An 11663-nucleotide genomic window follows, 5' to 3' on the forward strand; every position below is an offset into this window, starting at 1 on the left:
AATTCCTGGTACCCCCCCCCCAAAAAAAAAATCTTTCAAAACTTAATAATGCCTTATGCTATTTTCATGATACACATAATACTTGCTTATGAAAGCAAAATGAAAAAAATGCTGAAAAGAATAATTCCTGTGCCCAAATACAGATATTCTTGACATTTCTGTGTGTTTTCTATGTACGTTTTATTGCACGTGCTTTGCTTATTTTTCATAAAGCTAGTGATGGGGTGTAAATGCTTTTGCACCCTGGGTCTTTTGCATCACAGATGATAGCAGCATTGACTGCAGCCTCCATGTGTGCCAGGCACTAACTGCCACCACCCGGCCTTTTTAAGCCAACCTGCCTTCTCACACATCCACCCACTCATTACCCATCATTATCAGCTACATAAACATAAGTCAGTCCCTCTCTGTTTCTTTGTCACCATATCATGTGAAAACAGCTGGGTGAATTTTCATCCAGTTTGAAGGGTATTTGAGGATAGTCTCACTTCAAATATGGGCTACAAGACATACAAATCTCACCATGGGAAGCCCAAGGTGGAGGGGAGCCTCAGCTTTTGATATTCACCCAAAGGGACTGCAGTGAGACTTCATTCTGGAGATCCCACTGAGTTGGGTTCAGACATTTGCATCTTTTAAAGCTTGTTGCAATTTTATGTAAGAGAAAGTTGCTTGGGTTCATTATATTTCAAAATTCCCATCTCCCCCAGTGGGGACATAGAAGAAATTATACTGGAGTGAATGCCCCTAAATGGCATTCCTCCAATGCCAGGAAGAATTTCTTTAAAAAGAGAATTTTGAACATGTCAGAATGAGATAGAAATTTGAGGTCCAAAGAAGAAACATGCAGACAGACTTCTATGACAGTTAATGAAGACAGGCACACGTCCCAAAGAGCAACCAGGCCAGAGGTGCAAGATGGGACTATTACACCCAGAAAATAGGTTCTCATCCTTCCCAGCAATCACACTGAGGCGCAAAGAGAGGCATCTCTGATGGTCATCGGGAGAGATGGGTCATTGGATTCAGATGCCAGGGACATATGAAACCAACAGTCATTTCAAATACGAGGCTTCACCAAGATTCCTGTGGGGACACTTCACAAGGGAACAATGAAGCTGCTTCTCTCATGGCAAATCTATGTCACCCACAGATGGAGACGTGAAGATGTATTTATTTATGTGTCCCCCACAGCAGGACAACAAATGTGTGTAGAAAGTCCTTTTTAAACAAAGTTTAAAATTATTAGGGTCTGTTTGAATGATCACAACTCTAAACGTTCAATTTTCATTTAGTTTCCATGAAACTTTTTCATGGTTTGAGAAATGATAGCCCGAAACTGTAACAAGGGCTATATTTCTGGACCTAAACCTCCCACTGAGAACTGGAAATATGCTAGATGCCATGCTTAGCACACGCAAGTAATCCCCAGGGAAGTCCCATGAGCTATAGGCCACTGTGATCCCTACTTTATAGATTGGGGTTAGGATGTGGAGGGGGCCCAGGGTCCCAGAGATGAAGTAATCTATCTAGGACCCTCAACTAGGAAGTGGCAGAGTGAGAATCTGAACCAACTCTTCCTCAGCTCCAGGCGACCTCAGTTTTCCATTTACTCGACATTGACTGAAGATCTATAATGGCCTCTATATGGACACACAGCCTCTACTCTTAGGAACTGACAGACAAGGACACAGGGATAGTTTTATGTGTAAAAAGAAAAAAATGAGAATTATTTTCAGAGTGGATATTAATGAGTACCTTCCTAGAGAAGGGATGTGCTTTGTTTGCCAAAGTATCTTGATAAAGCACTGGAGGTAAGGTGAATTTCTATGTGTTGTAGAAAAAGAAAGAACCCATAAAATGGTTAAGCTGCTCCTGGAAAATGAGAAAGGAGGAGCAGGAGAGTGGAGAGGAGGAGGAGGGAAGAAAGGGAGGAGGGTGCATGGTTTGGACAGGAAGTCCCCCAGAGACTCATGTGTTAAAGGCTTGGTCCCCGGTGCAGCACTGCTCAGAGGTGGGGCTCCCGAGCGTGATTGGATCATGAGGGCTCCGACCTCTTCAGTGCATTGACTCATCCATGGGGTCATAACCCAGGGCATTATTGGGAGGTGGTGGAAACTAGCTGATGGGGTCTAGTTGGAGGAAATGGGTCCCTGGAAGCATGCCCTGCAACACTATTTCTTGTCTCGGGCCCCTTTCTCTTTCTGCCTCCCGGCTGCCAGAGGCTAGAGGTTTTGCTCCTCTGTGCCCTTCTGTCATGATGTGCTGCTTCCACACAGGCCCAGAAACAATGGAGCCTGCTGACCATGAACTGGAATCTCTGAAATCGTGAGCCCAAATAACATTTTCCATTTCTAAGTTGATTTTCCCAGGTATTTTGTCACAGTCACAGAAAGTTAACTAATGCAGAGGGAGAGGGAAAGGAAAGAAAAGGCAGAGACAGGATGAGAAGAGGTCGGAAGGTAAAAGTGATGTTGGGGGTAATGAAAAACCAAATGGCACTGAAATAGATTCCTCTGATGGAGAAGAGACCCAAGGTATTTTAAAAACAGACATGTCACAGTCTCCATCGCCCTAACAACCCCCCACAATTTTTTTTTTTTTTTTTTTTGGTACCAGAAATGAACCCAGGACACTTAATGACTGAGCCACATCCCCAGTTCATTTTTAAATTTTTTATTAGAGACAGGGTCTTACTAACTTGCTTATGGCCTTACTAAGTTGCTGAGGCCAGTCTTGAGCTTGCAATCCTTCCTCAGCCTCCTGAGCCCCTGGGATTACAGGTGTGCACCACAGTACCTGGTTTATAAAGAGGGTTTTTCTATTAGAAATTTAGGAAGCAGCTCTGTTGGCAGTGGAAGACCACTGCTAGCTCATGCCACGCATTTGTTTAAATTGGTAAAAGGATCCCTTCGGGGTGAATGCAGAAGGTGAACAGGGCATAGGTTGAATTTTTCCAACCTCCTTGCTCCCTTATCTTGGTGCCCTTGAGCAGTGCACAATCTATACACCCTTACTCAATGGTCCTGGTCATACCTGGGTTAACATTGTACAGACTAGAAGTAGAAGGCATTGTAGCAGAAATTGCTAATGATGCACCCAGAAAATACAGAGCCCTGAGCAATCACAGAAGCCATGGGAAAGGCTCTGGACTTCCCCAGGGTATAGAACAGGGATTCAATGGACCTTATTGGATTCTGTGGAACTAAGACGTGGATTACTGTTTTAGTCAGCTTTTTGCTACTGTGACTAAAAGACCCGACCAGAACAACTGTAAAGGAGGAAAATTTTATTTGAGGGCTCGCAGTTTCAGAGGTCTCAGTCCATAGACAGCAGGCTCCATTCCTTGGGGCTCAAGGTGAGGTAGGACATCATGGTGGAGTGTGGCAGAGGAAAGCAGCTTACCTGGTGATCAGGAAGCAGAGAGAGGGGTCTCCACTTGCTAGACACAAATATATACCCAAAGCCACGACCTACCACTTCATTACCACTCAGTTAATCCTATCAGGGGATTAATTCACAGATTGGGTTCAGACTCTCACAACCCAATTATTTTCTCCTCTGAACCTCTTGTATTGTCTCACACATGAGCTTTTGGGGGACACCTCACATCCCAACCATAACAATTACCTGTTCACATAACCACCCCATAGTATCATGCCTGTGCTGATGGAAGCAGAGAGAAAATGCTGCAGAGGGCTGGGGAGATAGCTCAGTTGGTAGAGTGCCTGCCTCGCAAGCACAAGGCCCTGGGTTTAATCCCCAGCACCGAGAAAAAATTAAATAAATAAATAAATTTTTTAAAAAGGCTGTGGATTTCTAACACTAGACAAAGGTGCCAAAAATATGCAATGGAGAAAAGATAGCCTCTTCAACAAATGGTGCTGGGAAAACTGGAAATCCATATGCAACAGAATGAAACTAAACCCCTATCTCTCACCCTACACAAAAATCAACTCACAATGGATCAAGGATCTTGAAATCAGACCAGAGACCCTGCATCTTATAGAAGAAAAAGTAGGTCCAAATCCTCAACTTGTTGGCTTAGGATCAGACTTCCTTAACAGGACTCCCATAGCACAAGAAATAAAAGCAAGAATCAATAACTGGGATAGATTTGAACTATATAGCTCTCTCTCAGCAAAGGAAACTATCAGCAATGCGAAGAGAGAGCCTACAGAGTGGGAGAAAATCTTTGCCACTCATACTTCAGATAGAGCACTAATTTCCAGAATATATAAAGAACTCAAAAAACTCTACACCAAGAACACAAATAACCCAATCAACAAATGGGCTAAGGATATGAACAGACACTTCACAGAAGAAGATCTACAAGCAATCAACAAACATATGAAAAAATGTTCACCATCTTTATTAATAAGAGAAATGCAAATCAAAACTGCACTAAGATTCCATCTCACCCCAATTAGAATGGCGATTATCAACACAAGCAACAATAGGTGTTGGCGAGGATGTGGGGAAAAAGGTACACTCATACATTGTTGGTGGGGCTGCAAATTAGTGCAGCCACTCTGGAAAGCAGTGTGGAGATTCCTTAGAAAACTTGGAATGGACCCACCATTTGACCTAGCTATCCCACTCCTCGGCCTATACCCAAAGGACTTAAAATCAGCATACTACAGAGATACAGCCACATCAATGTTCATAGCTGCTCAATTCACAATAGCCAGACTGTGGAACCAAACTAGATGCCCTTCAATTGATGAATGAATAAAGAAACTGTGGTATATATATACAATGGAATATTACTCAGCTATGAAGAATGATAAAATTATGGCATTTACAGGCAAATGGATGAAATTGGAGAATATCATGTTGAGTGAGATAAGCCTATCTCAAAAATCCAAAAGACGAATGATCTCACTGATAAGCGGATGATGACACACAATTGGAGGTGGGAGGGGGGCAACAATGGAGGAAGGAGGGACTGTGTAGAGGGAAAAGAGAGGTGGGAGGGGTGGAGGGGAAGGAAAAAATAACGGAATGAATCAAACATCGTTACTCTATGTAAATGTATGATTATGCAAATGGTATGCTGTTACTCCATGTACAAACTGAAACAACACGTATCCCATTTGTTTACAATAAAAATTAATTTAAAAAAAAAATGCTGTGGAGTCCAACAGCGAACCTGTCATGGAAGAGCTGGGGAGACTTCTTGGAGGAGGTGACATTAATGACCTTATTCAAAGGCAGAGCTTACTGAGAACCAAGGTAAGGAAGAGACATTTGGTGGAAAAGGTAGTGTACTGGGGAGAGGGGAGAGGTTCGACTTGGTTGTAGCCAGACTTGTGCCCGGGGAAGTGCCATGGTGTAGGGATAGAGGAAGGCCACAGCTGAACTCGAAGGGGTCAATAAATGCAAGGCCTTGATTACCTGTTGGCGCTGGGGAGCCACTAAAAATGGCTAACTAGCAAAACTCTGGCATCAAGGAAGAGGATGGAGCGCAGAGGAAACTTGCAGTGATCCAGGTGAATCACAAGGAGACCAAGCTAAGGTAATAATCCTGGGGATGGAGAAGGACGTGGGACTTTGAGCAAACACCAGTTATGCAGGTTGCCGTACTTGATATGGTACCTATGAGGCCCGTCACTGCTTCTCAGTCCCCATGTCCAAGGTCAGGTTGCTGAGTCCATGGCCCCGGGCCCTTCCAGCCCTTTTCCTCTGGTCAGCAGCGGAGTTGTTTCTCAGCCCGTGGAGCAGGCTGTGCACTGCTCCATCTGCCCAGACCAGGTCGGAGAAAAAGGGAGCGAGGACAGGGAAGGCACACCCAGGTGGGCTCTTCCTTCTGGGTTCAGGGGTGATGGTTACAGGTCAGCCCGAGGGGCGCATGCGGCCCTTGCAGACGGCAGCCCATAGAACCAGGAGCTGGAGGGGAGTGTGAAGGCCCTCCTGGCTTTCTGCAGCAGCAGATTCCACAAGCATAGTCCCTGGTGTGAGCAAAGGAGCCAGCTAGCGCTGAATCAGAGAGACAGGGAAGGAAGAGAAACAACTTCAGCAGAATGATGCGAGCCAGCTCTCCCGTTGCAAACATCCTGTCTTAGTGGATTAGACTGAGCCAAGGCCTGGTTCCAAGATGCTTTCAGGGACAGGAAAGCCCATCTGAGATCTGAAGTGGAAGAACCCATTAAGTGGGTACTGTAAGTTTGATGGGTAATATTGTTTCCATTTTATAGATGCTGATATTTGGGACCAGAGAGGTTAAGTAATTTGCTCAAGGCCCTCCAGGCAGCAAGAGTTAGAGCCTACACTTTGATAGAGCGTACTCTGTGCAGGCATTGTTCTCAGCATTGTATTTGAATCATGGCATCTCTGTGAGAAGAGCACTTGTACCCTATGTTATAGATGGGGAAATTAAGACACAGAGAGGTTAAGTAACCTGCCAAAGGAAATCCAGCATAGATGATGGAGCCAGAACTCAAATCCAGGCAGTCTGACATCAGAGCATGGGCCTGACCATTATGCTCCATTGGTTTCTGCACCAGCCAAGTTTTCTGATTCCAAGCCCACTGCTCTTTCCAACATGTTGCAACAGTCGGTTCTTGGCACGAAAATGTCAAATATCATGCCAATAATTTCATATGTAAGGGATTTCAAAGGTATATCTCTGGGGAGTCTATGATCTCAGTCATATTGTAAGAACTGAATTGTGGAGTTTTCATGTCTTAAATGCAGATCACAAACAGTATTAGCAGTGGGGTAGACGTATTAGTAAAAATTCAACTAATTAAATGAACATCTGTCTCCTGGAATTTGTCAGCATACATGGATGGCTGGGCTGATGGCTCACTGAGAAAGTTTAAGTGCATTTCTAATGAAACTTTGTTAGTTATAAAAAGTATAGAGATGAAGCCCATGGGTAAACAGTCTGAAGAAAGAAGCCAGACCTGTTCTCTTATCTGTCCAATTCTGGGGCCACTGTATCTCTCCCTCCCCGAGTCCAGTGCCAATAAGACACAAAAAGACTGGACAAGGAACTGGCAGCCAATGGCCAAAGAGGTTTTGTCAGGGAACCAGAAATGGTCCAGAATATTGGGTAGTGCCGCTGCCTCTCATCCACATTTGGAACTGGGATTGTGTTCTGTGGCATGCTGACTGAACCAACACTGACTGAATTTCTTCTAGCACTTTCCAGTGTGACTTTGCCAGCAACGCCATTAAGATATGGAGTCTGTGTGTCCTACTTCTGAACCTGAACTCTCTTGTAACTGACTTTAGCCAGCAGAATATGGCAGAAGAGATGTTATGTCAGCTGCAAGCCTACAGCTTGAACTGAGACCTCTTGGTTAGTTCTAAGAACAAGAGTACTTGGGCACGTCCGCTGTCTCTCTTGCCCCCCTGCCTTTCCAATAGAATAGTGATTAACTAGCCTGTTGGGAGCTGAGACACTGTGTGGAGCAGAGCAGAGTGTTCCCTGCAGAGGCCATTCTACCTGAGCTGTCCCAACAGCCCCTCCAACTGACATGTGAGCAAGCTCAGATGACATCACCTGAGCCCACCCGGGCTCAGCATAGTTGCTCAGCCAACTCCCAAGATTCTTGAGAAATAACAGTTGTGGTTTTAAGCCTCTAAATGTTGGGGTGGTTTGTTATGCAGCATTTTTGTGATACTAGGTAACCGATAAAAGCACAAGGCAGATCTCATCAGTGACAGGAAGTTGGTTCCCTCTACCATGCCCGCTCTCCTACGCCCTGCTTGCTACCTTTGCCTTTGCTTCTAAATGTGGCTGCAGCTCACTCTCACCCACCTGCACAGAAAATCTGCGGTCAGGCCATCCTTTACCTACTTAGCCAACACTTACTGGACAAATATACAGAGGAAACCAGGAAACCACGCTCGTGTTCACCCAACTCAGAAGAACGTGTCAGCAGCCCTTCATTAATCCAGATTTTCCTCCCTGTTCCTGGTTGTGCTTGTATTTTGATCTGATTTCCATTAAATCCCAATCATGGCTCCACTTCCTATTTAGAGAAGGGCATAATGAAGAGTTTAGAATCAAATCGGGTGCTAGGTACATGATGCATGCCTGTAATCCCAGCGACTCTAGAGTCTGAGTCAGAAGGATCATAAGTTCAAAACTCATAAACTTGGTGAGACCCTGTTTCTAAATTAAAAAAAAAAAAAAAATAAATAAATAAATAAAAAGCTGGATGCAGCTTAGTGGTAAAATGCCTGTAGGTTCAATACCCAGTTACCCCGCTACCCAAAAGAAGAGTTCAAAATCAAGTGATCTGGAGTTGAACAGGTCTGGATTCAAATTCTATCTTGGTCACACACTAGCTCAGTGCCCTTGGAAAAGTCATGTAACTCATCAAGTTGCAGTTTGTGTATAAAATGGGGATGTATTTAGGGTTATTGTAAGGATTAAATGAAGCGTTTTCTTAGGATGTATTAAGTGCTCACTAAATAGAAATCAACTAATTGGTGCCTTATCCAGCCCTACCCTCCAGTTCCAGACTCCGGGGCTCTCTTGCAGAACCCTTGCTAGGATTCAAACTGCCCGCTCTATCACCACATCGCTCCCACGGAATCCAGTCTCTTAGGTCCTGGATGGGGTCTCTAGTCCCGGTGGGCACCCAGTCTGAGGCACTAGAGGGCCCCCTGCATGCTCCCATCAGAGCAGAAGAGAGTGGAAGTCCTCCTGCTTGGGTCACGGGTGAGCCTCTGAGAAGCTCCATGCTCGCTGACCGCCCGCACTGACTTTGACATGAGGCAACGCCGCTCCCCTTGGCGTGGTATTAGGTTTCCTGGCATTCCCGTGCCCTCAGAGACGCCGGCCCCGCTCACGTTTCAGTGTTCAGACACTGACCATCTGCTTTGCACTTTCCCCCGCTTGTCTGGAGACCTGCATAATGAGACTCAGACAGCGGCGACTAACTGCCCCCCAGATGGGGTGGCGAGGGCTGGGCTGCCCGCCTTTCGGGCACATGCTTGTCCAACGGCCTAGACGTGAAGTTGGGCGAGAGCAGCCTGGGTGACTTCATTGCCTTTTGTCAGATCAGAGGTTCCTCATTCCGAAGGGAAAGGCAAACACTTTTGATCTGCCTATTGGAGCGGGGGGCAGGGTGGAGGATCCATGTGATATATAAAATGAAACGAGCTTTCCAAAAACAACAAGGCTGAATCATAATAACTTACATTTGTGGAACACTGCCGCTCCAGGGCTCTTTCACAGGCGTGGTCTCAGTTGATTCTCCCGGCAGCCCTGGGAAGCAGCATTCCTGTGGGACCATCCAGGCTGCGCTGAGGTCACCCAGCCAGTAGGTGTCCGAGACTGGGCCCACATGCAGCAATCTGGACCCCACACTCAGCACTCTGGCCTCTGGATGATGCTGTCTTCACTCTTGCATTTCCCACCATGACTAAGGCCCAGCAGTTCTGAAACTTTCCCATAGAAACTTCCCTGACAGTGGCAGAATGAACAGCTTTCAGTGCAGAGTTGCTGCCAGAGCCTGTGCTTCATGTAAAAAAATCCATTCACACTCTGAATTCGGTTTCATTAATTGTGTCATACTTATATGAAATATATTTAATAAATTAAATTAGAATTATATTTAATTATATTCTTTATATAAAAGTAAGCTTTTCTTTTAGCTTCTGGGGATAAAATAAGTGTTTCAGGAAGATGTTTTTGCTCAACCCCTGGTAAGTTTAAGGGTTGGTGGCACCAGGTTTCGTCTGTGATGATTTCCAGCATTGGAAGATGAACACGCTAAGTCCCTACCTCAGTAAGGAGGTGAGTTTTTAATTGGTGTTGTTGACTGGGGCTTCCTTAAGACCAGATGCCCCAGAATGTTCCCTCCTGTGCTCTTTGATGATAAAAAGACACGTGTTTGTAAGGATGCTTAGTGTCTTCGAGGCTGAGGAAATGAGCTTTAGCATTCCCTGGTGTGCCGAAAGTCTTTGCAGAGTGAAAACACACTTTCTAAGCAGGAATCAGAAATGGGAGCAGGCGGAGCCACAGGACAAGCTGCGAGGGGAACTCGGCTGAAGCTCTGAACACGAGTCATGGCCTTGGAATTGTTGTGACTCCAATGAGCAGTACCTCACTCATTCTCTGGTCAGCTGTCCCTTGAGGAGCCTTGAAGAGGAGCCCCTCCCCCCAGCCCTGTCACTCAGCATACACCACTCCCTGAGGAGGTCGGGCGTCTCTAAATCATAACTCAGCTCCGCAGGGCTCTGCAGCACAAGCCTCTGAGGACACCAGGTAGCCTCACCAATCCTTGCTGTCCAGAGCTGACTGGGCCTTTGTTAGTGGGCTATTTGTTCCAGAAAGGACCCCTGGCACCAGCAATCAGTAAGGACAATCACAGCATGCCCAGAGAGGATGAGATCTGCACCCCTGAATCATGAGAGCTGGCTCCTTTGCCATGAATTTGCAACAAGTGGGGACATGTTCCAAGGTGGTCTTGAACTGTGTGCAACTATGGACTTGGATTTGCTGAAGGGAAGAAAAGATGATCTCAATTACTAGTATGCATAAAGGCTTCTTACATGCCAAGCACCATCTTAGCATCCAAAATCCACCAGTTCCTTTTCTCACAGCATCCTTACGAGGTAGGTGCTGTTATAATCATCCCCCCTTCTGCAGATGAGAACACTAAAGCATAAAGAGGGTATGCGACTTGCCCGAGGTAAACAGCTAGCATACGGCAGAGCTGGGATTTGAACCCACATATTCCACACCTTTAAGTACCAAGCTATACTACTACCTCTCATTGCCAGCACAACCGACCTAAGAGAAACAGTAACCGGACCTTCTTCAGCCCTATTTTATGCCAGGCAGCAAGCTGAATGTTTGATATGCACTATCTCCTGAAAGCCTGACAACATTTCTAGAAAGTACTATCATTACTTCCATTTGCTAAATTACTTCCAGTTCCAAATGAGAAAAGTGAGTTTTCAGAGGTGTTGACTTGCCTGAGGTCACATAGCTAGTTAATGATTCTAAAGCCCGTGCTCTTAATCATTCTATCTTGCAGCCTTTCATGTAGACTGCATAAACTATAAATTACCCAAAACAAACGAAACCATTCTGCAGAGAGCCTCTTGTGTATTCTGGACACTACATAAATACAAACCTCATTTCTAGGAAAATAAAGTTTGAGATCTGGGAGGCAGAGAGTATGGTGCGGTGAAGAAGCCTGTGCCTGAGGTCAGAAGATCTAGGTCCTTCCACCGGCATTCACCTTCCAGCCTCGGTTTCCCAGTTCCTCATTGGCAAAATGAAGGAAATGATAAATAAAATATGCAGAGTGCTGTTATTACTTAGCATATGTTAAATTTTTCCTTTGCCCAACTCCTTTCATTTCATTGAAGGACAGCTCAATCTTGATAAGTTTAACAACAAAATTTACTCCATCCTCATGGCTAGTCAGTAACAGGGTTAGGTTTTAAAAGCAAATCTTTAAAAGCAAATCCTTCCAGTTCAGTGCTTCTGGTACTTTCCTGGGCTGGTTTTCTGACATTTTCAGAGTTGGATTTTAGGATTCTCTTCTCATGACTTGGATCCATTTGTAAAACTGCTACTTCTCTTGAATCTGTGGAATTGGAGTTTGGAAAGACTTGGAAAAGGCATATGCACATTCCCTTATATCCATCATGTGTGTGCACGGTTTGCATTTTCTTCCTTGTGGAAGAGT

Source organism: Sciurus vulgaris, assembly GCF_902686455.1.
Source record: "Sciurus vulgaris genome assembly, chromosome: 1".
In the NCBI taxonomy this organism is placed as follows: domain Eukaryota; kingdom Metazoa; phylum Chordata; class Mammalia; order Rodentia; family Sciuridae; genus Sciurus; species Sciurus vulgaris.